This window comes from Trichosurus vulpecula, chromosome 6 (assembly GCF_011100635.1).
Source record: "Trichosurus vulpecula isolate mTriVul1 chromosome 6, mTriVul1.pri, whole genome shotgun sequence".
In the NCBI taxonomy this organism is placed as follows: domain Eukaryota; kingdom Metazoa; phylum Chordata; class Mammalia; order Diprotodontia; family Phalangeridae; genus Trichosurus; species Trichosurus vulpecula.
In genome coordinates this window covers 63,894,213-63,920,654 of record NC_050578.1, presented here as the reverse complement: position 1 = coordinate 63,920,654, position 26,442 = coordinate 63,894,213, and the positions used below count along the sequence as shown (strand labels likewise).

General features: G+C 39.3%; 1 pseudogene; it reads left to right on the top strand.

Moving 5' to 3' along the window:
• Positions 1-5,948: 5,948 nt before the first annotated feature.
• Positions 5,949-14,593, top strand: LOC118854624 (annotated as a pseudogene).
• The last annotated feature ends 11,849 nt before the right edge of the window (positions 14,594-26,442 follow it).

Below are 26,442 nucleotides of genomic sequence, written 5' to 3'. Positions count from 1 at the left end.
TTTGATTTTATTTTTTTAAATATCATCCCTTCATATTCAACTCACCCTGTACCCTCTGTCTGTCTATATATGCATATACGTATGTATGCACATATATGTATATATATCTGTATATCTGTATATCTGTATGGATGTATGGATGTATGTATGTATATTCCCTTCACCTACCCTAATAATGGGGTCCCATGAATTATACACATCATTTTTCCATGTGGGAATGTAAACAAAACAGTCCAACTTTAGTAAGTCCCTTATGATTTCTCTTTCATGTTTACCTTTTCATGCTTCTCTTGATTCTTGTGTTTGAAAGTCAAATTTTCTTTTCAGCTCTGGTCTTTTCACTGAAAAAGCTTGAATGTCCTCTATTTTATTGAAAATCCATATTTTACCCTGGAATATTATACTGAGTTTTGTTCAGTAAGTGATTCCTGGTTTTAATCCTAACTCCTTTGACATCTGGAATGCCATATTCCAAGCCCTTTGATCCCTTAATGTAGAAACTGCTAGATCTTGTATTATTCTGATTGTTTTTCCACAATACTCAAATTGTTTTTTCTGGCTGCTTGCAATATTTTCTCCTTGTTCTGGGAGCTCTGGAGTTTGGCAACAATATTCCTAGGAGGTTTCTTTTGGGGATCTTTTTCAGGAGGCAATTGGTGGATTCTTTCTATTTCTATTTTACCCTCTTGCTCTAGAATATTAGGGCAGTTTTCCTTGATAATTTCTTGAAAGATGATATCTAGGCTCTTTTTTTGATCATGGCTTTCAGGTAGTCCAATAGTTTTAAATTATCTCTCCTGGATCTATTTTCCAGGTCAGTAGTTTTTCCAATGAGATATTTGACTTTGTCTTCCACTTTTTCATTCCTTTGGTTCTGTTTTATGATATCTTGATTTCTCATGAAGTCACTAGCTTCCACTTGCTCCAATCTAATTTTTAAGAGAGTATTTTCTTCAATGGTCTTTTGGACCTCCTTTTCCATTTGGCTAATTCTGCCTTTCAAGGCATTCTTCTCCTCATTGGCTTTTTGGAGCTCTTTTGCCAGTTGAGTTAGTCTATTTTTTTAGGTGTTATTTTCTTCAGTATTTTTTTGGGTCTCCTTTAACAAGTCATTGACTTGCTTTCCATGGTTTTCTCACGTCATTCTCATTTCTCTTCCCAATTTTTCCTCTACTTCTCTTCCTTGCTTTCCCAAATCCTTTTTGAGCTCTTCCATGGCCTGAGACCAATTCATATTTTTCTTGGAGGCTTTTGATGTAGGCTCTTTGACTTCTTCTGGCTGTATGTTTTGATCTTCTTTGTCATCAAAAAAGATTCCAAAGTCTGAGTCTGAATCTGAGTTTGTTTTCACTGCCTATTCATGTTCCCAGCCAACTACTTGAGCCTTGAGCTTTTTGTAAAGCTTTGACTGCTTGTATAGTAGAGAATACTTTGTCTCAAGCTTTAGGGGCTGCACTGTTGTTTTCAGAGTTACTTCTACACAGCAATCTCTGCCACACCAGCACTCCTTCTCCCCAAGGAACTGCCAACCAGGATTGCGGCCCAGATCTAGGTAGAGCAAAGCAGGCTTTGCACTCCCACTGTAATCCACCACTTAATTCCTTCCACTAGGTGGGCCTGGGGCCAGAAGCAACTGCAGCTGGAGGGCTGGGAGCTGCCTCAGAGCTGTACCACCTCCACCACCAACCACACACTCCTTTCACTCTATCCCAGCAGCTTTTTTCACTAACCTTCTCTGTTGTCTTTGGCGTTTGTGGGTTGAGAAGTCTTGTAACTGCCACTGCTCAATGATTCAGGGTGCTACACCTGTTCTGCCCAGCTCAAGGTCTGGTTGGTCCCGGCACAGCCCATGCTGGGCTCTGCTCCACTCTGCTCCCAGCTCCATGTGATAGACCCTTCCCCACAACCATCCAGGCTGTCCTTGGCTGGAGCCCTGCCTCCCTCTGCTATTTTGTGGGTTCTGCAGCTCTAGAATTTGTTCAGAGCCATTTTTATAGGTGGTTCAAGGGACCTGGGGGAGAGCTTAAGCAAGTCCCTGCTTTCCAGCCACCATCTTGGCTCTGCCCACCCCCAAAATTCTTACACAAATAAAAGTGACATGTGGAGAAAGTAAAAATATTTTTAAATTTTTTTAATTAAAAGAAGACACATGCAAAAAGGTTAGCCAATTCATGTGCAAACAGGCCTTACCAGAATGATCCAGGTTACATAAAGGGCCCTGGTATATTCCTCACAATGAAAAGCCAAGGTAAATCAAGGGTGAGCTGGAGGATTTGAGGAGGAAAGGGCAGCAGACTCACCAGATGAGGGGGATCAGACTTCAGAGAAATAAATCTCCAGTAGCACATTGTCCAACCCCACCAGAAGGTCCATTTGGCCCTGTTCAATGCCAAATCCCACTTCTGACACCAATTAATGTCAACTGGATTGGAACCAGCTTCTATGGGCCAGAGCCAAACAAACAGAGAAGTCTACAGAGCAGAGAGTCAGGACACAAACAGAAATATAATTCATTTCAGAGTGAGGAAAATGATATATGGAAGCCACTCCTCCTAAGAAGGAGGGCTTAAGGCTGCAAAGACTTGGGCCATTTATGAAAGAGATTGACCCACAACATAATTATTCTTTGATCTTGAGATAGTTCTCAGGGTTGGCATTTCTTGGGACAATACAAGCGTTCTTGAGTCCTGTGGCAATAGTTGTCTTGAAGGTTATGGCCACCTTCCCAGGTATATAACCAGAAGGCTGTGGCAAGAACAGAAGTACAGTACCTATTGATGATTATCAACATGTGACAGATGGCCCCAAGAAAGAGGAGAAGCTAAATCTTTCAATGAACACCTGGTGCTGGTCCAAGCAATACACTTTGCCAGAGGGCAATGTCATACTGAGCACAAAGGATTATGGTTATGCCAAGTTTGGGTCACAGCTTCCTTCTTAGGACTTAACTCTGTAAAACAGAATATCTCCCAAATATTTCGACAAAATATAGATTACAATTGATCAGTGTCTTCTTGTCCTATGCAATCTTGCCTGTCTCCTCCCATAAATCTTTCACCAACTCTGCCAAGACCCAATCTTGGATTATGTCCACTTTATCTCAACTTCTACTCATGTACTACTAAATGGTGCTATAGAAATGATGAAACTGCTCACTGAGTCCACCACAAATTTGTGCTAGCTGATCTCAACTGAGCACTCATTACATTAAAGCAATCCTTCCTAATTAATTCACTCTACTCATCACAGTAACTATTCCAAACCATTTCTTGTCTCTTCAAAACTTTGTCTCCTATTCCACTGGAAAATTCAAAGCATTTTCCAAAAGTTCTTTCTACTCCCTTCCTTCTCATCTAACAACACTCAGATGTCTTCTCCACTATCTCCTCCTTCAACCTCTGTAACAACAATGTTACTAGCAGCTGCTGTGGGAGTGTAAGACCAACAACACCAGCACACAGTGGGGATGCTGGCACAGGTTCTTTGATCTCCTCTTCTAAGGAAAGCAACTTTAAGGGTTTTACAATCTCACTTTAATTTAAAATGCACATATCATTCACTTAGTTCAGGGGGGAAGTCAGCACCCTGAACTTCAGAGCAAATACAGAGAAATTACATAAACAGAGCAAATAGCACATATCAACAGACAGGCTTCTAGCTGTCTGACCAAACTATACACACATAGTCATCAGAGAGAGAAGCACAAACATCCCGGTTTTTCATGGTGGCGGGGGGGGGGGGGTGTAGGAGGGGCTTCCTTGGTGGATACCCAGAGTCTCCTCTGGTCAAATCACGACACACTCTTCCAGTGAGTGAGCCCCAAACAAAATGCTAACCTCAGAGTATATATACACCTCTTTAGGGTCAGAGCATTTCACACCTCTCAAGGGTTTCATACCTCTTGAGGGCTTCACACCTCTTGAGAGTTTCATGTCTCTTGAGAGTTTAACACCTCTCCTGATTACCAAAAGGGTGTGGGCCTCCCTACAAATAAAGGCAAGACTCAATCAAAGACACTTGATTGCCTTAGTGCTGAGAAGCACTCCAAAACAAAAGAAAACAAAAAGTCCCATTTGCTTGCCCTTACATCCTCATCTTCTCTTACTAAGTCAAACTTCTATACATTTACCCTTAACCCCATTGCACTCCATCTTCTCCAGCAGTTTCCCCTTCTACCATATTCATTCTTTTATTGAACATCAGTCTGTCACAAACTACTGCTAACAAACATACGGCTATTGCCCTTATCCTTAAAAATCCCTCAGTTCTCCTGTAAATCACACTACATATTGTCCTAGATCATTTCTCCACTTTTGAGTTAAATTCTTTTGGAAAAGATATTTATGGTCCCATTATAGTAGCCATAATGGATTAATATCAGCTTCAGAGGAGGTCTCTATTAGAATGCCCCAGGTGTCCGAGATACTTTGACCGATTTTTGACTAAGCACTTGAATGAAGGCATAAATAACATACTTATTAGATTTTCAGATGACACAATAATAGGAATTACAGATAACACACCAAATGACAGAATAAGGATGCTAAAAGATCTTGATAAGCTAGAACATTGACCTTCAATCCCAAATTTTTTTAAGTTAATAGGTATACATGTAAAATCTTACAGTCGAATTCAAAAAAATCAATTTCAGAAGTACAAGATGGAGGAAACAAAGCTAGAAAGTAATTTGTGTGAAAAAAATCTGGGTATTTCATTGAACCTCAAGCTCAATATGATGCAAACAATGTGACGCGGCAGGTGAAAAATATAATTCAATATTAATTCAATCTATTTCAATCTCATTCAATCAATAGGAAAGGCAGAGTTTCAATGATCGTGGAAATGAAGTGAGAGTACACTGCCCTAGTCTGATCACGTTTGGAGTGATATGTTCACTTGTGGGTAGGTCACTTCAAGAATGGCACTGATGACTTAAACAGCAACAGGGGAGGAGAATCAGCATTCCAAAAGTCTTTGAGTTCATGCCACGTGAAGATCAGCAGAAGGGATTGGGAATATTTAGCCTGGAAAAGAAAAGATTTGGGGGGAATGGCAGGAGAGCTGATTTCAGGTGTTTGAAGGGATTTCCCATGAAAAAGAAATTAGACTCATTCTGTTTGCCTCCCAATTGTGTGCTCTGACTGACTAAATAGTAAGCATATTGATGGGGTCCCATATGCTATACTTTTAGGCACTACTTTGTACTTTCAGTCATTCAACAAGCATTTATTAAACACCTAGTATGAAGTCAGGCAGGGCAGCTAAAGAGTGAAGCAGATAGAGCACCAGACCCAGAGCCAGGAAGACCTGAGTTCAAATCCAACCACAGATACTTACTAGCTGTGTTACCCTGAGCAAGTCACTTAACCCTGGCCTCAGGTTTCTCATCTATAAAATAACCTCATGAAGTAAATGGCAAACCACTCCAGTATCTTTGCCAAGAAAACCCCAAATGGGGTCACAAACAGTCAGACACAATTGAAGAACAACAACAATGTTGGGGTGGAGTGTAAAACCTGTTTTATCAGCCATAATATGCATTAGGTCAGATCTATTTGATCAAGCTAGGAGTGTCAATCTACGGGCTGGAGTAAATACAGGAAATTCGCCAGAACCAGAACAAATTGTGTTGAATTTTCAAACAGCAGTTTGTTGAATCTCTTTAGAACCACATACTTTCCAAGCCTTCCTTGCTCATACCTGAATCAAGGTGGAAAACAAGCACCTGAGGATAACTGAGCCACCTACGTGCCCCTGACTCCCCAGTTTTACAAACAAACATTCTGATAAACATAGGAGAAGAAAAAGGATTATATGTGAGAAACTTTGAACTTCTGTTGTCAACAGGTGGGGTTTTAAGTATATTATACAGGCATTCAATATACACAGTGAACCTCTGATACTATAAGAAGAAGATATTTGGCTGTATTTGATGTCATCTAATTGTCATGCAGATTATATCTTCAGGGATCTGTGGTTCAGATAATCACATTCTGGAAGGAAAAACCAAGACACCTTTACCTGCAATTTTGGACATGAAGGAGCTGGAATAGTGGAAAGCATTGGAGAAGGCATGAGCAGTGTGAAACCAGGTGAGGAGGGAGCCCAAAATGGTGTTTGATGTCAGAAAGTTGTCCTTTCCACCCCTCTACAAAAAATTATCACATTTTCTACAAAAAGGAAGGAGATTTTGAAGTAGATTAACATATGTATAAGGAGATTATAAGATTCAGATCTGGAAGAGACTTAGAGAGAAGATTATTAGATTGCCAAATCCTCTATAAACCTTCACACATATGAAGGAAGACATTATCCATTTTCTGAGAAACAAGTACATTATGGTCTTCCCTAGGTGCATAACAATGTATATGTCTTTATGTGAGTATAATTTTTGATATATAAGAATATGTGTGTGTATATAAGTATATGTATATATATGTATATATATAATATTTTATGTGTGTGTATATATGTATTATGTACCTATACATATATGTGTGTATACACAAATATGTATGTGCATACGTGTATCTATGTGTGTGTGTGAATACATAGATAGATAGATAGATAGATAGATAGATATAATCCTCCACTGGTATAAGATGAGAACTCAGACCACTCAGTTGGTCTCTTATTAGAGGGCAACACCAGGCATTTACCAAGCACACCAGCTCAAAACATGGTTTTGCTCCGTGGAAATTGTCCTCCCCAAGAGAAGAGAAGGTACAGTATTCAGAAAGAGACACTGGTCAGTAGCATTAAATGCTGCACACAGGTCAACAAAGATGAGTTTTAAAGAACATGCCATTGGATTTGGTTAGTAAGGGAGCAATTCAGGAGAGAGCAGGTTCAGTTGAGTGATGAGTTTGGGAGACAAATTGCAAGGGGTTGAAAAGTGAGTGATAGGGAGAGGAAATGGAAGCCAAAGAATGCAAAAAAAAATTTGGGGTTTGTCTGTGAAAGGGAGGAAAGGGTAAAGAAGGATGGTTTGAGGAGATAGTAGAGTCAAGTGAGGGCTTATTAAAGATGGGGGAGATCTAGCCATGTTTAGTAGGAAACAAGCCAGCTGATGAGGAAAGACCAGAGATTAGAGAGTGAGGGTCTAAGAGTGATTTTAAGAAAAGCAGTCAGAGGAAACAGGACTGAATAAGATGAAGGGTACAAGGAGAGGGGATACAAGAAGATTGCCTCCATTTTTAAATTTTTAAACCTTTTTATTCAAAATTAACAAAATATCAATAAACACAAATATGTTGATATTCAAATGAGAACTAAAAAGAGGATTGTATAAGACACTAAACATCTGTTATATATAGTTTTTTTTTTAAGTTTATTATCAAGTAGCAGGAAAGAGGGTGCTCAAAGCTATTAACCTCTAGCTTGAATGTTTTTCCAGGGTGGGTAAGCCACATGTATTATCATCATTCTTGAGCATGTAGTGGCTTTGCAAGGCTTAAAATGCCGGGGAACTGACGTCCATAAAGCCAATAGCTTCTCTTACATTCATGCAGTCATTTGCACAGCCCACATCAGGAGGAAAATTACTTCTTCCAAGCAAAGAACATTTGCATTGTTAATGCCAGTTATGTGACAAGCTTTCATTCCAGATTTGTGAGTTATCTTTTATGAAATCCAATGTATACAACTTGCTGAATTATCTCCACATTTCACTTTGATACGATTTAATTTTTCTCTCCATCCATAGTGATGATCATTTCGTCTGTCTTCCTCCCTTAGGAGATAAAGTCATAACAAGTGCTGTACCTCAATGCCAAAACTGTGACTCCTGCTTACATGCCAAGGGCAACTGTTGCCTGAAGGAAGAGTAAGTGCCTTCCTTATCACTAATTCTGCCTATATCTTTACCCATGACTGATGAATCTCATTTCTCTTTGTGTGAATCTCTGTCTATCTCCATGGACTAGTGTCTTTTCTCCTGTTGGATTGATGCTTGATGGTACCAGCAGATGGTACATGCAGAGGGAGGAAACCGCATAACTTTTTTGGAACAAGCACATTTACCAAATACACAGTGATGCATGAGATATCAGTAGTAAAAACTGATGATGCTGCACCCCTGGAGAAAGTCTGCATAATAGCCTGTGGATTCCCTACTGGCTATGGAGCTGCTGTTAATACAGCATAGGTGAGCATATGTTGATGGGCAGTTCAATGAATGAGGCTTTCCCTAATCAATACCCAGACATGGTTGAACCAAATGAAATCTCAAGCAAGTAGCCTTGTAAAGACTCGGGCAGACTGTGAAGCCAATTTCTTCTATTTTGATGATGCAGGCATATTCAGCATTGAAGTCTCACTAGGAATTTCTGTTTTCCATGTGCAGGTTACCCCTGGTTCCACCTGTGTTGTCTTTGGGCTTGGAGCTGTTGGCTCGGCAGTTGTTCTGGGGTGCAGAGCAGCTGGTGCTGCCAGGATCATTGGCATTGACATCAATGAAGGGAAATTTGCTAGGGCAAAAGCTCTTGGGGTCACTGATTGCCTTAATCCTCAAAACTTCAAGAAGCCCATCCAGGAGGTGGTGGTGGAAATGACTGGATTTGGTGCTGACTTTACCTTTGAGACTATTGGGACTATCGAGACCATGGTATGTTGTCTGTGAGCACAGAGAGAAAGTGTTTTAGGTCAGCAAGTAGCCACCTATTAAACTAATTTAGCCTTGCCAAAGTACTTAAAAGAAAAAAGATAACTAACACACATGAGAAGTTGCCTTACTTTTAATGTTCTGTGTAATGGAATGTTTTTAAATCATCGTATGCATGCACTGTACCAAGTGATATAGCATTATAATACACACAGATTCAATATAAGGAGGAACAATCTCAGATGACTAGAAAGGGCTGCCTCCCACATGTGGAACGGGGGTGGTTCAGCTTCTTCTCCCCGCCCCCAACAAATGGAAGGTATAATCCCTTTCCCCCTTTTGCACCACCTCAGTCTCTGTGGTGGGGAAAGGATTAGTTCATAGCTTAATTCAATTCCCAGAGAGCACAGTCCCATTTAGAAGTTCAAAAGCCCCATAAGGCTTGAGTCCCAGATACCCTGGCTTCTCAGGGTTCCAAGCTTGGCTGGCTGGCTGCATTACCCCACCTGCTATCCTGGCTCCAAGGTCACCCTGGCTCACTCTCAGTTCCATGAAGATCACCTCTAGCACCTGAAACAGAGGATAAATAACAGTACAGAACCACCACCACCAGGACCACTTTTAGGGGCTAGGGTCAAAGAGAGGGAATAGGAGAAGGATTTGTCTTTCCCTCTTACCAGTTCAGTTTATGGCATCCATGTGAGGCACAAAATATAAGGGTCGCTGAAAAGAATGAAGATGAAAAGACGGTAGAAAAGAGAGTAAACATCTCAATCTCACCAGTTTTAAAGAAACAGGCAATCAGTGGAAGGCAAACTGGGCATGCTCAAAAAGCCTAGGCTACAATAAAAAATCTATCTCTCTCTCCCCCTCTCCTTCCCTCCCTCTCACTCTCTTTTGTTCTCCCTCCCTCCCTCCCTCATCCTTTCTCATGTTCTTTTCTCTCTCTATCTCCATGTCTATCACTTTTTCTCTCTGCAAATCATATCTTGGCTTCTTCTTTCCTTGCTTCCTAGCAAGAAATGTAATGGAAGAAAGAAAGAAGGAATACTAAAGGGATGGGAATATAAACAGAAAGGAAAAAGAATGGGCAAATGGGAAAAAAGTAGTAGAAGGAAAGAAGAGAAGTAGAAGAAAGGGTATAGAGGGAATAGACATGAGAGGCATAAACTACAATAAATATTACATCATATGCCTCAAGCAAATTAGGATACAGAAAAATGAAGACATACTCTAATCATTTAAAGACATTTTCTTCAAAACAATTGGAATGAGGGCTGAAGCACAGGAGAAGGAAAGGAAGGTGATAGGGAATGGCCCAAGATAAACCACCTCGTTTGACACATTACCCCAATCAAGAAATGGAAGTTTGTGATCCAATTTAACTCATATGACTCAAATGAATATGACCTATGCTTAAACTAGGCATTACTTCTACTGGTTCTCATCATAGTGAGCTTCACAACAAAACTCTATGTGACCCAGAATAGTGACTGAAGGACTCACAATTGTACTATTAACCCTAGGTGCTCTGGAATCCTGCAACCTGAGTTATGGTGTCTGTGTTCTTATTGGAGTATCACCAACTGGATCTCAGCTCTCTTTTGATCCAATGACACTAATGTCTGGCCAGATCCTGAAAGGGTGCTTATCAGGAGGTAGGAAGAAAACATGAAATGACCAGGGGTCTTAACTCTAACAAATTCCTTTGAATTTTCAAGAAACACTGGGACATACAGATATAGCAGTTAACATTTATAGAATAAGAGACAAGGATGAAGCCACTCAATAGATTAATCAAATAATAAGCATTTATTAAGCATCTACTATGTACCAGGTATGTACTAGATACTTGTATACAGAAAGCCAATACAGAGAAAGCTAAAAGTATTTCTATTCCCTTTCTAAAGGTGGGAGTGTGCTGGAAATAGCTCAAGCCAGCTCACAAAAAATCAGATTCTTAAATTTTCAGTCTATGCATTTATACCTCTGAAATGGGCAAATATTACAAATCAGGACTTGATTTACTGTTTTCTTTATTTTCTAGGTTTAATAAAGTAATGGGGAAATGTTAAATATGCAGATTAAACTTAAATTGTCTCCTATGAACATTTTTTGGAGAGTCAGTTATCAATCATTTGTAACTAAGTGTTTATTCCTAACTAAAAGTTATACATTCCTAACTAAAAGGTATTATTACGGCTAAAGTAGCAGATTTATAAATATTGATTAGTACTGAATGCAACTTAAAACTGGTCATTGTCATCCCACACTATTATCAATAAATAAATCAATCCAAATCATTTATTCCAGAAGACAAAGGATTTAGGATCATAACCAAGAATAATCTACCAATCGAAACTGAGTGTAATCCTTCAGAGGGAAAAAATTGATATTTTACAAAATAGAGGAATTCCAAGTATTCCTGACAAAAAGAACAGAGATGAATAAAACATTTGGCATTCAAATACAAGACTCAAAAGAAGCATGAAAAAGTAAACATGGAAGCAAAATCATAAAGCATTTGATAAAGTTAAACTGTTTATCTTCCTAAATTGGAGGAGTTTGTATATTAAACATATGTATGTACAGGTACATATGTATATACATGTACATATATTTTTTATATTTTTAACTTTTTTAAAAATTAGATTTAAAGCCAATTTTTAATGCTTACTTTTGAACAGTTCCAAATTTTTCTCCCTCCTTCCACCACCTCTCCCCTCCCTAAAAGAGTAAACAATCTGATATAGGTTATATGTTTGATTTGATATGGGTTATATGATATAGATTTACATGATTGTAAAACATATTTCCATATTAGTCATGGTGCGAAAGAAGAAATAGTCAAAAAGGAAAAATACACACACACACACACACACACACACACACACAAATAAAGTGAAAATAGTATGCATCAATCTCCATTCTGAATCCATCAGTTCTTTCTCTGGATGTAGATAGTATTTTCCATCATGAATCCTTTGGATGTATATAATTTCTAAGAACCTTATTATTATTTGGCATTTAGAAGGAGTTTACATAGACAGTGAGCATAGTCGATTACATTAGGATAATCTCAGAAAAAATTAAGGGAAGAGAAAGAAGGATGCACTGGGAGGAGAGGAAGGGAGAGGAAGGATGGGGAAAATTATCTCACATAAAAGAGGAGTTTTTACATTGATGGAAAAAATGGGGCAGGCAATACCTGAACTTCACTCTCATCAGAATTGGTTCAAAGAGTGAAGAATATATAAACATGTATCTTAGCCAACAGAGAAGTAGCGGTGGAAGGGGATAAAAGAAAGGGGATGGAGGGTGATAAAATGGAGGGCAGATTAAGGGAGGTAGTAGTCAGAAGCAAAACAGACTTTTAAGGCAGGACAGAGTAAAAAGAGAGAGAAGGACAAAGAGAAGAAAATAAGATGGAGGGAAATATATAGTAATCATAATTGTGAATGTGAATGGTACGGACTTATTCATAAAATGTAAGCAAATAGCTGAATGGATAAGAAACCAGAATCCAGCAATATGTTGTTCACAGGAGACACACTTGAAACAAAAAGACATACACACAGTTAAAATAAAGGTCTGGACCAGAATCTGGTCTGCTCCAGCTGCAGCAAGGGAAAAAAGCAGGGATAGAAATCATGATCTGAGACAAACCAACAGCAAAAATAGACCTAATTAAAAGAGATCATCAGGGAAACTACATTTTGCTAAAAAGTACTATAGACAATGAAGTAATATCAAAACTTTTTACAACAAGTTTCTGTGATAAAGGCCTCATTTCTCAAATACACAGGAAACTGTCAAATTTATAAAAATAAGAGCCATTCCTCAAATATAAATAGACAAAGGATATGAACGGGCCCTTTTCAGAAGAAGAAATGAAAGCTATCTATAGTTATATGAAAAAATGCTCTAAATCACTATTGCAAATTAAGACAACTCTGAGGTACTACCTCACACCTATCAGATTGCTTAATATGACAGCAAAGGAAAATGACACATGCTGGAGGGGATGTGGAAAAATAAAGGCACTAAAGGACTGTTGGTTGGAGTTGTGAACCAGTCCAGCCATTATGGAGAACAATTTGGAACTATGCCCAAAGGGTTATAAAACTGAATATACCCTTTGACTTAGCAATACTAGGTCTGTACTCCAAAAAGATTAAAGAAAAAGGAAAGGACCTATATTTTAAAAAATACTTATAGCAATCCTATTTGTGGTAGCAAAGAATTGGAAATTTAGGAGATACTCACCAATTAAGGAGTGATTGAACAATTTGTGGTATTTAGTTGTAATGGAATGATATTGTGCTAAATGGAATAATATGGGGGATGGCTTCAGAAAAAGCTGGGAAGACATCTATGAACTGTGAAGTGAAGTGAGAAAAATCAAAAGCTCATTCTACACAGTAATACCTGTATTATAATGATCAACGACGAAAGACTTGGTTACTTGATTGATGCGATGATCCAAGACAATTCTGAAGGACTCAGGCTGAAAAATGCTATTCAACTCCAAAGAGAAAACTGATGAACTTTGAGTACAAATTGAAATATAATTTTAAATTTTTTCTTTCTTTTTTATGCAATATGGCTAATAAGGAAAGATGTTTTGCATGATTTAATATGTACAATTTATATATTGCTTGCCTTCTCAAAGAGTGGGACAAGAAACTGAAGGGAGGAAGAAAATTTGGAACTCAAAAAAAAAGGTTTTTTCATGTTAAAAATAAATAATAAATTTTGAAATATTTTTTAAAACAGCCCTGAATGCTACAAGGAAATAAAGAAGGATGAGGACAAAGAAAAGGGTACTGAATGCAATGAACATTCAATTTCTTCCATATGAATTATGAGCACTGCCCTGTTCAATGCAAATCCTAGATCAATGCAAGGGCCCTAGCCCTGAGAACAGGTGAAATTTGGTTCTTCAAAGTCCTGCTCTGGACTAAATTATTGGAATGGGGAAAAAAGAAACAGAAAAAGAGTGATCATATCCAAGTGAATGAAGTAGAAGATGGTATGTGAGCTAGACCTTGGAGGATTGAAAAATTTCAACAGGAGGAGAGGATGATAAGGATCTTCTAGTAATCTGGAAGAAGGATATGGGGGTAGGAAAGCACAGTATGAAAAGAGAAGAAAGTGAGGGGTCCAGTTTGGCCACAGAGTGGATGTGTAGGGGGCAATGTGATGTGCTGGATAGAGCACTAGATTCAGAAGCAAGACAACCTGAGTACAAACCCTGCCTCAGACACTTCTGAACTGTGTGACCCTGAGCAAGTCCTTAAACTCTTTGTGCCTCAGTTTCTTCATCTATAAAATGGGAAGATTGGACTCAGTTGCTCTTTTCCAGATCTCAAATCTCCCATCCTGTGATTTATGATCCTAAGTAATTTGAATTAAACCCAGAAATGTGTAGGACCTTGAATGACCAGCTCAAGCATTTGGTGTTTATTTAATAGGTAACAGGAGGCTATACAAAATCTTGGAGAAGAGGAGAAACACCAATATTAGTAGGACTAAGAATAGAAAGCCATGACCAGGAGACCCATGAGCTCTATCTAGTGTTTCTCCTAAGCAATCAGTTAGCTTCTTGTGTTCCCTGGAACAGAAGATGGAAAGCAGACTCTTACTCTACTGTCAATGGATATTTCTGCTTTCATTACTTGTATGGTATACTGAAATTTATTTGATTCATCAAGTTGGCCTTACTGTTTGAGCACCATTAGTATCTATTTTTTTTTCCTTCACAGAGTATAAAACCAGAGACCAGATTCCTTTATAGTAGAGGATTACATGAAAAAGAAAATTGACATGGACCCACTGATAACCCACAGACTACCTTTCATCAAAATTAATGAAAGGTTTGAACTCCTCCGATCAGGAAAATGGTAAGAGCTTTGTTTGGTCATCTTTTTGTCTAATATTTACATTTTAAAAAATTATAGTGAAAATCCCTTCCCAAAAGATCTTAAATGAGTTGGAAATAGATGGAGAGGGGGCCCCTGAGGAAGGGATCAAGCAATGTGGCATCTACTACCAACTCCACTACTCATTAGCTGTGTGATGTAACCAAACCTGTCCTTTCATCTCTCTATACCTGTTTCATCATTTAATATAAAGTGGGCATAATAATGCCTATCTACCAACTTCAGAGGGTTCTGGAGAAGATCAAATGAGTAAATAAAAATGAAAACTTGAAACTAAATATGGTCCTAATATTATTAATATTGGTGTTACAAGTCTAAAAGTATAAGTAAATACATGTAAAATTGCAATTTAAATATGTTAAAGTGTTCAGCGTTAGGATTGTCCTAGTTCTGAAATAATTTGCAAGCTGTGTGCAGAGAGAGGAGATTGGAAAGGAAGAGTGGTACCAGATTGAGAAAGATCTTAAATGGCAGGCAGAGAAGTATGAGCTTTATTCAATAGGCAATAGTGATTCACAGATTTTTGAGGAGAGAAATTATGTGAGCAGACTTATGCATTCCTTAGGAGGCTTACTGAAGAATGAATTGGATGGAGAAGTAAAGCTTGATTCCTGCCTGAATTCCTCAGGTTCATATTTAAGAAGAGTTTTTGTTTTGTCCTTTCTGAAATGTGCTAGGACTTTTTCATTCATGCATACATGGATGAAAGATAGGCTGTCCTGAAGAGGTATGATAGAGTGTATCTCAGGCAGCAGGATCATATTTTACCTTTGGGAGAGTACTATGACCCTATCTTGAGAACTCTTTTCTAAAAATCTTATGGAGTCCCAGCTACTCATTATTTTATGCAACAGACCTAAAGTATCCATGGAAAGCCTTCCTGTGGGCTATGTAGGTTTACCAAAATCAGTTGACTTCATATTATTGAGTTTATGTCTAACCAAGCCATGGGAATGGCTTCCATCTCAATGCTAGCAAGCTATTTTTTTTTGTCCAGTTCTAGTGATTTCATCATTGTAGGGAAACCCTAGTGTGGCACACACATGCAACTTAGTGACTCATCTGTAACTTATAGTCTTAGCATGTTGCTTAGGCCACTGAGTGGTTAGTTAAATGGTTTGCCCATGATCACATACCTAGAATGTGTCCAAGGCAACAAACAATCACCTAATCTCAGAGGGAAGGCATTAGCATTAAGGAGGTCCCAGAAAGGCTTCTTTCAAAGGGTGAGATTTTACCTGGGAATTTTAACCTGAAGGGAGCCAGGGAAGCCAGGAGGCAGAGATGAGAAGAGAACTCCAGAGCTGGGGGACAACCAGTGAAAATTCATAGCATTGGGAGATGGAATATCTTAGAAGAGGAACAACAAAGAGGCCCATGTTGCTGGACTATAGAGTGTGTGGTAGATAGCATAGTATAAGACTAGCAAGATAGGAAGGGAGTAGGTTATGAAATTCTTTAAATGCCAGAGGATTTTCTATTTGATCCTAGAGGTAATAGGAAGCCATTAAGGTTTATTGAATAGGGAGGTGATAGGATTAGATCTACGTTTTGTGAAGATCACTTTGATAGCTGAAGGGAAAATGGACTAGTGTAGGAAAAGACTAAGCAGACCAACCAGCAAGCTATTGCAACATTCCAGGCAAGAGGTGGTGAGGGCCTACAGTGTCAGAGCAGAGAAGGGGGAATATATAAGAAATGTCACAAAGGTAGAATTGACAGGACTCAGCAACAGACTAGATGGAGGAGGTTGGTGGGAGTGAGAGAAGTCAAGGACAACTCCTACATGTGCAAGCCTGGGTAACTCAAAGGATGATGACATCCTCAACAGTAATAAATAAGTTGGGAAGCGAAGAGGAATTTGGAAGGAAAGAAATTGAGTTCAGTTCTAGGTATGTTAAAAGCTCCAGATATCCAATGTGAAGTGTCCAATAGGCAATTGGAGGTTCAAAACTGGAGTTGTGAAGAAAGGGTAGAACTAAAGAAGCAGATTTAAGAATCATCTGCTTAGATATGATGACTTGAACCCAGATCTTTCTAACTCCAAGATCTGCCCTCAATCCACCACACCATATCACCTCTTATAGACTAATTGGAATGTTACCATTTCAAACCTCTGAGATAATATAGTCTAATTCCTTTATTTTACAAAAAAAAAAATATGTATTGGGTTGTAGTAGAAAAAGCATTGAACTGAGAAACAGATCTGGATTCAAATCCTGATTTAAGCACTTCCTGGCTATGAGATGTGGACAGGTCACTATACTGTCTCTGGGCCTCAATTTTACATCAGTAAAATGGGGAGAATATAAATTCTATCTACTTCACTGGATAAAGAAAATGCTTTGCAAATGTAAATGTAAACAATTGTTTTACACTTCTGTGTTTCAGCATTTGCTGTGTCCTTTGTTCTGAGATCCTAGTGGATGAAAGGGACAAGGAAATCCAAGGAGACATCCTTCCTTGCTACAGTGTCATCCTCTTGGGGCCTTCATATAGATCAGGACTGGGGTTGCAAACTTGGTACTTCCTAGAACAGTGAGAAATGGAATAAACTACTTCAGAATATTATGCCATTAAATAATGTTTGTTTTAAATCTGTGTGTAAACTTGACTCATGGCTCAAAAGAGAAAAAACATGGGAGTTTAGTTCTTGCTGAGTTGGATCTTCCTTCTATCTAATTATATCAACATAGGTTGATATACTATTATAAAGAAAGATTCCTACCAATTTAAAAATACTTTAGTATTTTAGTCCATCCTCAAGTTAGTGTGAACTCTGAGCTATCTCACAGACTACACTTGCATTTTCAGATCTTGACCAGCGTAATTTTAAGCCCAAAGCAAAGCCTTTGCTCCTCACCCTTTTGCTGAGGAGTAACAAAAATCCTGTACTCTTATATCAGATTGCTTGCTGTCTTGGGGAGGAGAGAGGGAGAAAAATTTGGAACTCAAAATTTTATAGAAATGAATGTTAAAAACTATCTTTATATGTAATTGGAAAAAAATTAAATACTATTAAGATGTACAGGTTTAGGAGTCATCTGCAGAGAGATAGTAATTGAATTAATATGAGCTGATGAGATTACCAAAAGAAAGTATATATAGAGAGAGAAGAGGGCCCAGGACTGGGTCTTTTGGGATTCCCAACGTTAGTAGGTAGGAGAAAGATGGTGATCTTGCAGCAAAAGAGACTGAGAGATAAGGAAGAAATAAGGAAGTCAAGAGAAGAGAGAGTATCCCAAAGGATGGTCACAAAAATTATAGACAAATCAAGAAGAACAAGGACTGAGAAAACATGAATGGATTTGCGTTGAGTAGATCAATGAAGAACAAGCAGAGAGTCGTATCAGCTAAATGGAAGCCAGATTTGAAGGGAGGTAAAAGTGAGAGTAAATTGGGGAAATTGAGGCAATGCTTGTAGACAATCCTTTCTAGAATTGGATTGTGAAAGGGAAGAAATAAATGATCATAGCTTAAAGGGAAGTAGGGTGAAATTAAGTCTTTCTAAGTATGGGGAAGATGGATATATGTGTAGATAATGGGAAAGAAAGCAGTAGATAAGAAGAGAATGAAGATGAGGGAAAGAGAAGGAATGATTGAGGGAATATACTCCCTGGGAAGACAGGAAAGGACAGGAATCAAGAGCACAAGCAAAGTGGTTTGCCTTGGCAAACCTTCATCAACCTTTTGCCTTGGCAAAAATGTGAATCTCTCTTTGTCAAGGAATAAAGCAAAATAAGAAAGAATAGGAGACTATGAAAGACATTTTGAGGTGTGGAATAAAGGAGGAGCTTACCATTCATTGACTCCATTTTCTCAGTAAGTCCTTTGCTGAGAGAGATAGAAGAAGACTTGAAAAGACAGGTTTGGAATGGCTTCTGTGGAAATGTAATAGAGTCAGTCAGAGAAAAATAAAAGGATTGTAATTTCCAAGTGAGATTAAGTAGCATAAATGTATGCAGACACAATCAGTACACTTGATTGACTGTTCAGTACTATGGGAATGGGAATGAAGAATGAATTGGCAGGGTGTGGTTGGTAAGGATTCAAGACTGGATAATAATGTAAATTTAAATGGAGGGGAAGGAGAAGAAGGAGGAGGAAGAGGAAGAGCAGGAGGAGGAGAAAGAGGAAGAGGAGGAGGAGAAGCAGACGAAAACTGCTAGTAAATATGTAATAACCAGCTGAGGGAGGAGGGTGGAGTATGTACACCCACTTAACTTTACTCTGCATAATTAACACTTTCTTAAGACTAGGTAACCAACAAAACAATAAATAAGCCCTCATTTGTAATGCTTGCTAATTTCGGAGGGGTATTTACTTGCATTGAAAATTAATTAATGATTTCCCTCAAGCTAGTTAAAGGTGGCTGAAGCCCACACCTACAGAGAAGAAAGTGAGGTGAGAGCAGGGATGATGGCCTGAAAACAAACAGAAAGGTTGAGGCTGGAGGTAATAGTGAGACTGAGAAACAGGTTTAGGAGGACTGAGGCAGAGGTAATGTTAGAAGACAGCATGATAGGTTCAGAGAAATTCTCAGAATTCCGGGCCAAGAAGGTAGAAAACTTGTTGGTGACACTGAGATCAGCTATATGCTCATTAGTGTGTGTGGCTGAAGTGGAAAGAAAATAAAGGTCACAGGAACTGAGATGGTTGATGAACTTGAAGGGCAATGTGTCCAAAAGATGTCAATGTGAATATTAAAATCCCCAAAATGAGATAGAGAGGAAAAGTATGGATCGATACCCCATCTCTGAAAGAGGAAGAAGAATGACTTGGATTAATGGTGTCAAATTCAAATAGAAACAGGGCTACTAAACCATATAGAAGGATATTTATGAGCCATATATTGACTTAGAAAACCATATTTACATTATTTTTGTTTTATTGTGTTTTCATTTACTTTGTCAAATATTCCCTAATTAAATTTCAGCTGTTTTCGGTTTTACTTGGGGGTGCATGTTTGCCACTTTCTGACTCAGAGGCCAGTAAGTTACATCAGAAAGGGTAAGGACTATCCATATACATAGGTGGTATAAATTTCAAAGGTAAAAAAGTTGTTAAGTGAGGTAGTACAGGGATAGTCTGGAAAGAGGGAATGAAGAACATGGAATATGCCTTATGGAATGGTCACCTGCTGGTGAAGTGCTTGGCCATGCCCATGTGCCTAGTCAGCCAAGTAAGGGACCCTAGAAACAAAATTCTGAAGCTCCATGAAGATTGCAGCCTCCTGGCCTCCCACAGGCAGTTTGCATAATGGCTGAGTCACGCTCAACAGCAGCTTTCTGTGGTTTTTTAAAGAGTCAGGAGTCAGGAGCTAGAGAAGAGTCTCATGCTCCAGATATTCTCAGTGGCCACCAGTTTCGGAAAAACAAGAAAGCCAGGCATAATGACATATGCCTTTAATCCCTGCTCCTAGTGCAAATGGATTGCCTAAGTTCTGGAGTTCCGAGCTACAATAGTGCTGATGCCAATCAGTGCCTACATTAAGCCTTACATGAACCCCCAAGGCTACAGAGAGACAAACTCAGGTCAGAAATGGAGTGGATCAAAGCTTCCATGCTAACTACCAATGACTCTGAGCCTGTAAGTAGCTGCTGCACCTTTAGTGTATACAAGAAAGAAGGTTCAAAGTCTCCCCCAAAAACACAGCAGCAGATGTTGACCTGATGGAGAGGCACACCTGGAACTACTCATGTCTAAGGACTCTGTGGTCCGGACTTTGCATGTTGTCATGACAGAGGAGTCCCGTGTCTGTTCAATAGGACTGGCTAGCTATGGAGCACAGGAATGGATGAGGGCAAACTATCCTGTTTCCTTACAGTGCCATCCTCTCCCTTTTTTATAATGTAAATATAGCTGTACATTTTCAAATTTATACACATAGAATAAATACAAGGCCATTTTTAATCAAAGTTCCAGATGCACATTCCTAGCATGTTGAGCAGACCCTCTATGGAGCCCCCTCAAAAACAGGATCTCAGTGGACCAGTATCCATAGCTCCAGAGCAGTATTTCCCTCCTCACAACCCAACAGTTATCAAGGCAATTCCAATATTATTAACCACATTATACGAGTGAAGGACAAAAGGTTCAGAGAGTGCTAGCTGAGGGCCACGTACCTCACAGATGTTAAAGCTAGAATTTAAATTGAGGTCTTCTGTCTTCAAGCTTGATTCTCTTTTCTCTGCACCATGGTATAAGTGATTCAGAGAAATTTTATTCATCTAGATTTATTATCTGCCTACTTGCCAAACATTCATGACAACTAAATAGCTGACCAAACTAACCATGGTAATTGGGTCAGATAGACTGGAGCCAGAGCTCACTTGCATCAGATCGAGAAGGTGAGTCAGAGCTGCTTCATCAAATATTCCCTCCCCCCCACTCCCAGGGCCCCCATAGCCCATGCATCAGAGGACACCATGCTGAGGCAGCTCTAATTTACCAGCTGAGGTGAAGGAATGGGGAACTGCAGGAAAAGAACAGTGTAAACAGGAAGTTAAGAGCTAAAGAGGAATTACCCATGAAAACTGAGCACCTCACCTGAGAATAGGGAAAAGTGTGCCAAAGATAAGATGGATCACAGAAAGAACTGACAATCAGCCAGGGTGGAATGGAATGTGCACAGCTTTCTGAGGACAGAACTGGGGAAATGAACAGTCCAGGTTTCTCACACACACTTATAAGTACATCCCACACCTAGTCCTTGGGGAGAGGAAAATAAACCAGGATCTATTCTCTTGGCCACCTCTTCAGTTTCTCAATCTAGTTTCACAAATTACATGGTATGCTCTTACAAGTAAGGCCAAGAAAGAGGTTGGAAAGAGAGCACTGTCAATATTTAACCTAAGCTCCTGCCATGCCTTAGTATCTCTGACTTTAACTCTGCCAAGAAATGATTTGTAACATACTTAAGTGTTTTTTAATTTATTTTACTTTTTAATTTATGGAATAAAAAAAGGATTTCCATAACACAGTACAATGAAATTGTTGGTTGCACATGAAACCGCAAATCTACTATGCAAAACTTGCTATTCCTTTGAAATAAACAACAAAATTATCATATAAATGTTTTTCATCTTTTTTTTTCTTCCATCCCTCACACTAGAGGTGACTACCATTAGACACAAAGGGGAGTGTGTGTGCGTGTGTGTGTGTGTGTGTGTGTGTGTGTGTGTAAAATAACTCTACACATCTATTTATCAGTTCTTTCTCTGGATGCAGATAGTATCTTCCTTCCTAGGTCCTTTATAGTCAGTTTGAGTACTGATAAAAGTCAAAATAACTTATTCGCTCAAAGTTATTCCTAAAACATTATGGCTGTTACAGTATAAAATGTTCTCTTGGTTCTTTTTTTTTAAAATACATTGTTAATTATGAGCTCCGTATTTTGAAACAATCCCTTCCGACATTCTAAGAGAAACTTTCTAATCTACCTTTTTCCTCCCCAGCCCCAGTTAATCCCCTGGTTGCTCCAGCTCCCCACCTGCTGGGAATTGCCTCCAGCCTCACCTAAGGCCCAACTTTCCAGCTCCTTTTAATGTTCAGCCCCATTAGAATATAAACTCTTTGCAATTAGGGACCCTCTTGTATTCTTGCACGGAAAGCAGCTCCTGGAACCTAGTATGTGCTTAATTAGTGCTTTATCTGTTGTACCAGAAGCGAGCGAGACACACCACAGAGTATAAGTTTTAAGTGGAGAATTTATTAGCCGGCGGCCATTGGGGTACGGCACCACAAATCAATGGCAAATGTGTTGGGGTGATGGCTTGGCTTATATAGGATATGGGGGTACAGAGTAGGGGGGAAGAGGAACAAAGGTCCTGGCTGATCAAAAGATTCAGTCAGGTTATCGTACTAGTGGGATAATCTCATTTACATTCCTTGGTGGAGTCACAGAGTCCCAGGGATATCTCCCAGGAAGGGTCTGTCAAGTTATCTCTCAGTGGGATGGTCCTATCTATTGACATTCCAGGAAGGAGCCAAGGAGTCTCAGGGACATCTGCTAGACAGGATCTGCCAGGTTATCTCTCAGTGGGATGGTCCTATCTATTGACATTTCAGGAAGGAGCCATGGAGTCCCAGGGGGTTTGCTAAATACCAAAGATATCTGAATCCATTCTTTCTGGGGGGGCTTGTCAGTAGCTAGGGGTTACTCAGGGCTTCCTAATTTTCCTTGTATTACAATCTATTTAGCTAGTTCACCATCTAGCTTTCTCCTTCCCTCCTTTTCTCCTACCTGATTTCCCTAGCTCTCTTCCAGTCTCTTTTCCCATTCCTATTTTTTAATTAAGATTTTTTATTTTTAGTTTATGACACTCAGTTCCCATGATTTTGAATTCCAGTTTTTCTTCCCCACACCCTCCCCAAAATGGCATGGAATCTGATATATCTTCTACATATAACTGATGAGGTGCTTATGCTTGGACCCTAAATTCTAACAGCCTCTGCTTGGGTGCCTGTGCCTGAACCCCAGTTCCAAAATACATCCAGTTCTCATAAACACAACTAGTTCTCAAAACAGGCTGTACTCTCTAGCTAAAGGGCAGCATGACCCAACTTGTCTCTGCTTCTTCCTGAGTAAACAGCTATGCCCAACTACAGGCTGATTTCCAGATGCTGATAACTGACCATACCCTGAGTCATAACCATATTGACTATTCACTGACCTTTCTAACGTGTATCCCAGATATAGTATTTTGTCTAACAAGACACTAGATGAGAAACTATTCCCCTTTAGCCCCAACTGGTAGCGAACTTACTGACATTTCACAGTAAAAAACCACACCCCCAGTAACCCCACTGTGGGCTGTTTCCCAGAGAACTTTGGGTAATATGCCTGTGCAATAGATACTAAATGTGCATGTTCCTTTACGAACTAACCACTCCTTGAACATGCCCTAAACCACTCCCTAATCCCACCCCCAAAAAACCAAACTGACATGCCCCTCCCCCCTTCATCCCCTATTAGCTTTTATAAAGATTCCCCCTGCACTACCCTATGGTTGCAGGTTTCCTAAGAACTCTTGCCCGCTGAAAAAGCATAATAAATCTTTGCCTCCGTGGCTTAAAGAATGCTTGTGTCCATGAATTCATTCCAGGTAGCCTCACCCTGGGAACTTTGGTTTGGGATCCCTGCATCCCTGGGTTTCTTCTCCACCTCTGCAGTTTCTCAATTGGGGAATGACTTGTATTCCTATAAATTTGTCTCAGTTCCCTGTATACTTTAGAGATGAGGCCTTTATCAGAGACAACTAGTTGTAAAGATTCTCTACCACTTTTCTGCTTCCCATTCTTATTTTTCATTCCCTGCCAACCCTGAATTTGAGGCTTCAAAACAAATAACTTCAGTAAAGTTTCAGGCTGCAAAATAAACCCATAAAAACCAATAGAAAGTCTGCATAATAATCACAAATCCTATTATCAGGAGACAACAATAGAAAGGGAAAGGTTGACCCATTCAAAAGATCTACAAAATGCATAAAATATTTGGGAGACAATCCACCAAAGTGCACTCAATACAACCCTCTTCAACTCAGACTCCTAGAATTCAGGATTTGCTTTAAGACTGAGGTCAGATTCAAACTTCTATAGGAAGTCTGTTTCTTAGGCCTTTCCCTGACCCCCACGGTTAGTTACACATAATATCGCCTTCCGTTTACATTGCCCATATCTTATATATATATATATATATATATATATATATATATATATATATATATATATATATATATACACATTGTTTGAACATGGTCTCCCCTATTAGAAGTTAGTTCCAAAAAAAAAAAAAAGAAGTTAGTTCCTTGAAAGCAGGGACTATATTTTTGCCTTGCTTTATATCTTCAGTTTAACACAATCTCTAGCATATACTAAGCATTTAAAATAAATGCTGGTGGCTCAGATTCTATCTAGCCTCCTTACAAAGGCTCAAGATTGAACCTAGCCCACTGTTATGAGTGTCACAAATTCTCAGGCTCCCCAAGACTCTACCTATTATGGCAAATCGTTAAAAAAAAACTCTGTTTTTCTTTGAAAAATAAATAAAATAAAATAAAATAAATGCTGGTTAGGGGCAGCTAGGTGGCTCAATGCATAGAGCACTGGCCCTAGAAACAGGAGGACCTGAGTTCAAAGTCAGCCTCAGACACCTACTAACTGTGTGACACTGGGCAAGTCACTTAATCACATTGCCTCCCAAAATTAATCAATTAATTAAATGCTTGTTGATTCACTCTAGATTATCCATAAGGAAATAAGAAACATATAGCTGGAGATATAAATGGATGAGATAGAGAGAAGGGAGAGAGAGAGAGCAATTTATTAAGCACTTACTGCATGCCAGGCATTGTGGTAAGTACACAGAATACAAAAGCAAGAAAACAGGTTGGTCCTGACTTTCAACGATCTTACATTTTAATGAGGAAAGACAGTGAGTGATCTAGAGGTGAAGTGAGCAGTATGGTTAAAAAATTTCTCATGTTAGAGAACTACCAGACCAGCGCCATGATTCTTAGGTGCTTGCCTAGAACTGCTATGAGCTAAAAAAGCTGGTGCTTAAGCTGCACCAATATGATAAAAATGGCAATACTATCAACATTAATTTAGAGATAACAAAATTCATTTGGAGGAACAAAAAACCTAAACAAAGGGTGGGGAACCTGTAGCCTTGAGGCTACATGTGACCCTCTAGGTCCTCAACTGCAGCCCTTTGACAGAATCCAAATTTCACAGAACAAATCCAAAAGGATTTGAATCACTGAGTCAGTGGCAGCAGAGGGAGTTTCCAGTCCTCTCAACCCCCAGATGCCAAAGACAACCTGGAAGGTCATCAGGACAGGTCTGTTGAACCAGGGTGAGAGGAGTCCAGTCCAGCACAGGCTGTTCTAGCACAGCCCTGGCCCCAGCAAACTAAGAGCAGGAGATGGGAGTGACTAAGTAGCAGAGGTAGCAGCTGCTTCCAGAGTTCTCAGCCCACAAAACGTAAGGGGGTCAAACAACGGTCATAGGAGATTACAGGGGTTTTTTTGCTGGCACTGAGGTAGGACTCTATTGCTTTGCCCATACTCAGATCTGGGTACCAGTCCTGGGTGGCAGTCCCAGGGCAAGGAGCACTAGCATAGCAGAGTTTATGGCTGCCTTGGAAGGAGGAGCTTCCTCACAGTTCCAGGGCAAAAAAGAGTGCCTGTGGTCACTCACAGACCATGGGACAGGCCAGGAAAGCAGTAAACACCTCGCCTTAGACCACACCCCCTTGGAAGAAAGGAAAACTGACAGGTCTCTAGAAATATCTCTGAAAACAGCTGAACAAACCCCTGAAGCTTGGGACAATATGCCCTCTACCCTGGAAGCAGAGCCATACTTTAACAATGAGTTAAAACCAAGTAATAGGCTGGGAAAATGAGCAAACAACAGAAAAAAAAACTCTGACTATAAAAAATTACTATAGGGACAAGGAAGATCAACTCAGAAGACTCAGAAGACAACAAAGTCAAAGCTCCTACACCCAAAGCCTCCAAGAAAAATATGAATTGGTTTCAGGCCATTGGAAGAGCTCAAAAAGCATTTTGAAAATCAAGTAAGAGAGGCAGATGAAAAATTGGGAAATGACAGTGATGCAAGAAAAGCATGAAAAACAAGTCAACAGCTTGGTAAAGGAGACACAAAAAATATGAAAGAAAATAACACCTCAAAAAACAAACTAGACCAAATGGTAAAAGAGATCCAGAAAGCCAATGAGGAGAAGAATGCCTTAAAAAGCAGAATTAGCCAAATGGAAAAGAAGGTTCTTTAAAACCTCACTGAAGAAAATAATTCTTTAAAAATTAGAATACAGCAAATGAAAGCTATTGACTTTATAAGAAATCATGAAACAATAAAACAAAATCAAAAGAA